Here is a 4950-nt window from a genome sequence, read left to right as displayed (position 1 = left end):
AACTCTAACTGAGAATATCTACTAACTAATGAAAGGTAAACTAGACTAGAACAATTATTTTATAATAAATGTTCTGTGTGCCTTCCGTTGGCATTTAAGCACATTTGAGTACGCTGGTACCAATTTTAATAAACAGAATTCAGCATTTCTGGGTTTTTACAAATCTGGTTCGCGGCGTCTGTTACGCGTTTCTGGAGTTGGCCTCCTGTATTTATTTCAACTTCGTATACCAAATCTTTCGTGTGGTCCCAAAAATTAAAATCCAGAGGGGTTAAATGGAGAATCGGGGACGTCATCGTATTGGAATCAGTCAGAACCAACCTCACAAAAATGCGGATGTAGCTCCACAAAAGTACAACGGGACGGAAGGACTCCTTCAGGAAAACGCTTGCCGTATGGTCGCCTTGCCGGTCTTGAATTACCACGTGTTTCGCCATAGAGTAAATGCAAATCGGCGTATTCTTGTTTTGTGAATTTCATAACCTTTTGAAGGATTCGAAAATTTAAAATTAAACTTGACAAATGTCATAGGTGTTGCAGGTACCGTTGCTAAAGAAATTGCAGCCAAGTAACCAGAATTACCTTTTTAAAACCGATTAACTCATTAGCGTACAGCAAATTTTGACCAAATTTTCAATTATTTTTATCTCGAAAACGAAAAGACTTTTATTAGAAACTTTTTTTGTGTATGAGTTCTACTCATCGTCACCTATTACTGGATTTCTTTTGGCAGGTTATATCGGGACCATCCTGTATTCTTATACCTAAACCATTTCGATCAACAAGAAACATCAACCAGCTAAGTACTTAAATGCAACTACTAAGATAGTGAAAGTGATGTTTCAGTTTTGTGTAGGTACGTATTATAAATTCTGCGATTTCTAATTTCATATCCGAAAAATCTAAATGCCAATCTTACATGGAAACTCTGATTTGTATCAAATATTTTTCCACTGATAAACTGAAGAACTCGTTAACAAAAACAACTCTAATTAATAAGCAAGAACTCACAAATATTTCTTAATTTAGTAAGACGGAAATATTTTTCATATCTTCGGCTGAAACTACGAATGTCAAAAGTAAAATCGTGTTGTTGACGTAAATCACTTTGCAAACAAATTTCCTGTACCAAGCTTTTGTTCGCCAACTTAAGTGCTCTATAGAACTATAGTTCTCAAATCCACACGAGAACAAACTTCAGATAAATTAAGATTGCTAATACTAAAACTTCTTCCACAACCTACTACCTCGTTCTTTAGGAATCTGGAAAACCATTCTAAAAAAGAATCTACCCGAATGCAACAATACTTGTAACTCTCTGTTCCGATAGGATCTGCTTCTACTTGGCCAGATACACCATTTATTAAAATATTAGAATGTAGATTTCGGAAAAATACTTTATTTTCACTGCAACGTTAAAACAAATCTTATAGAAAGAACATTGATATATCCAATCTCTAATACATATTGACTACCATTTAAAATATCTTTTTGTAATTTGCCTCCATTTTGATTCTCTAATAGACATATTAACGAACGCGACGTCGTCATCTGGGATGTCCTTATAGCCATTATTTCACGGAACATTTTACGAAAATTTTTAGGTTGGCAAAACTTGATCCGTCATGCGTGTCAGTTTAAATTACGAAATGTGCAAAGAATTATTTATCAGGATTTATCAGGCAACAAATTCGCGTGTTTTGTAACAGAATTTGGATAAAACAAAAGGCGACTTTGAAGACTCGATCAAATTTTCACTATTAAAATTAAGATATTACCAACCGCCACAAAAATCCATAAATCGACGAAAGTAAACATTTTTGTTTAAAAACGGCTTAAAAAGGGCAAATTACAAAAAATAGTATAAATAACTCGTTTCATAAGACCTTGAAGCACTCATTCTTTAAAATAACCCGTGGCTACGCCACTCATTTTTTAATCTTGAATTCGTGTTTCAAGACTGATCTTATGAAACTTGTCTTTTAATATACTATTTTCTACTTCGGTGTCACAACGAGCATTTTGTGACACCGAAAACAGTTTCACAAAAATCAATTTTATAGAAATGTTTCTAGTGAGTATTGAATGTAGGGTTGGTATTGATAGTAAATTTTAATGTTAAATGTGATGTCATTTTGAACCTGAATCCATGTTTTGGATCAAAATAAACTATTAAGGGGGTAGATTATTATTGGAACAACATTTGGGAGACAATTTGAAAATTAATTTGCAATGAAATGACATTGCTTCGTCAATAACAACCCAATTCCATTAAAGTAAAAGTCACTAGATAATGATTTTATATTTAAAAAAATTAAATTAATGAGGCCGAAGTACGAAAAAATAGCATGCTCCTCACTTCCTTCGTCGTGCTCTAAACCCTCTCGTTCGACACTAGACTGTCTTGTTCAACTCGTATAACAATATACTATTATATCACATATTAATAATGTCCGTAAATAAAACAACTGCATCGAAAAAAAAGTCCTTTTAAACCATGGAGTTCAATCGAGAACAGATCAGGTCATTATCTAGTTTTAATATTTAGACACAGAGGATTATAGAAATTCACCAAAGAATTAAAAGACATTTAGGGGAGTAGGCTGTTTCACATGAGACCACCAGACAATGGATCGATGAATCTAAACACAGTAGAAAGTCGTTCAAAAATAACTCCCAACTCGGTAGACAGGTAACGGTTACTACTGCATAACTTCACACACTTTCTGATTATGGATGATCCTTAAATTACTTATGATGTGGCCTGTGGCCTTCCCTATCACCTATGGCTATGTCTATTCAACAGAGTAAAGCTGAATCTTAGAGGAAAGGTTTATTAAAACTGAAGAACCTGTTCGTACTGTCCTTGCACACAATTAACACTGTGGCACACTTTCCTTAATACCCTAACCTAGAAATAGCTGATTTATGGCTATTCAAAGAACTGAAGCCGAATGCTACAAGAAAAATTGCTCGGACAGAAAAACGGTTTGTGTCGTCCTAGTATTTTGAGAGCATTTCCAAAGAAATTTGGGGCAGAACTTTCCATCTATGGAACGAAAGAGTGAACCAGTGTGTAGAGACACATGAAAACTATTTAAAATTTATGGCACGATCAATAGTACAGTGACAGAGAGTACACACTGAAAAAAACAACTCCTAGATATCTTACATGCCTTGAAAGCACACTATAGTACTCATATTTTTCAGAGGCCGTTAAAATTTTAAATAAATTCACATTAAGAATAATCATACAAAAATATGACAAAACAAACAATTTTCTAAATTCTGACAGCCAAGATACGAGAAAGAATTCGAATATGTCAAAGTCAGAAAAGTGGAGACCATTTAAAACATCTCTCTTAAATTTTTGTTGATGTACGTATTTAAAACCTTCTTTATACAGGATGTTAGGTAAATGTCCGGCCAAACTTTCACCGCGAGCTACTGACTTCATGTAGAACTCGGAAAAAATATTTAAAAAATTCGATGTCAAAAAATAAATTGACATTTAATTTTTGAGGTAAAATTTTTTTAAACTGCTTTTAGTCTTCTACGTTGTTCCACAACCTCGTAGGTAAAATTTCGGCACATTTTTAAAACACACCTTGTATATCATATTTTATAAAACGTACACCAATGCGGTTTTCTTGTTTTAAAGCATATTTCCTAGAGGTTACTTCGCATTGGCGTACGTTTTATAAAATATGATATACAGGGTGTATTTAAAAAATATTCCGAAATTTTACCTACGAGGTTGTGGGACAACGTAGAAGACTAAAAGCAGTTAAAAAAAATTTACCTCAAAAATTAAATGTCAATTTATTTTTTGACATAGAATTTTTTAAATATTTTTTCCGAGTTCTACATAAAGCCAGTAGCTCGCGGTGAAAGTTTGGCCGGACATTTACCTAACACCCTGTATATAAAAAAATATTTAATTAAACTAACCCTACGATTTTATCAATGTGTATTATATTTCACGTAAATTATACCATATGATCAACATAAAAAAGAAATATGGGGCAACTGTATAAAATACAACTTCTGAAAACGTGCACATTTAATCACACTAACAGCGGTGATGAAGAGAGGTTTTACCGAAACTCCAACTAAGTTGTGTATGGTAAACTCAGTTACTATTTTCTTCGTTCCCATTTCTAAAATAGGATTCTGTCTTGAGTATTTTGGTATTTTGTGTTCTCGAGTGAAAACCATTAAAAAAAAGATATAAATGTCAAAATTGATAAGTGACAGTTTAATTGTTTCAAAAAAACGGTCAGAAAAACGTCAATCAAAATGCTTTATTTTGCCCTACGGGCCTTCGGATTCCTGATTACAAACATAAACATAAAAATAACAATTTATTGTTCTCCCTCACTCCTCTCGTTCTCTATTCTTTCTCTCCTCTTCCTTATTCTTTCATCCATCTCCCTGCCGTCTTCGCTCCATATTTCTCCCCATTCCCTTCTCTTTCTCTCTCTCATTTCGCCGCATGTGTTCGATCTTCTCACTGTCCTCGCGTCACCTCCTGCACCTTCTCTCTCTCTTCTCATTCCTTCCCATTCCTGTTTTCTCTCTCCTCGTCCCCACCTCTGCAACCCGCTATCATTTTCCTCTTTCACACACACTCTCTCCCCTCCCTATTGTACTTCGATTCTCTTATTCTCTCTCTTCTCTCTTACTTATCTGTGTCTTTGTCCCTCTACCTTTTTATTCACCTTCTCCTTGTACATTTTCTCGCCGGGTCGTCTTCTTATTCTCTCCTTCTTCTAGCAAATTTTCTTCAGTTTCTCCTGTCTTTCATCCCATCTAAACCAGTCCCCGTATATCTGTATTTTCCTGTATCCTATTTTCACTCTTTTTCCTCTATCTCTCTCCTCTCTGGCCAACTCTCTTAACTTCTTTTGTGTTTCCCTTTCTTCTTTTGTCAAATCGTCATCTATATAC

The sequence above is a fragment of the Tenebrio molitor genome, chromosome 4 (assembly GCF_963966145.1).
Source record: "Tenebrio molitor chromosome 4, icTenMoli1.1, whole genome shotgun sequence".
In the NCBI taxonomy this organism is placed as follows: Eukaryota; Metazoa; Arthropoda; class Insecta; order Coleoptera; family Tenebrionidae; genus Tenebrio; species Tenebrio molitor.
Note: the sequence above shows the minus strand (reverse complement) of the source record.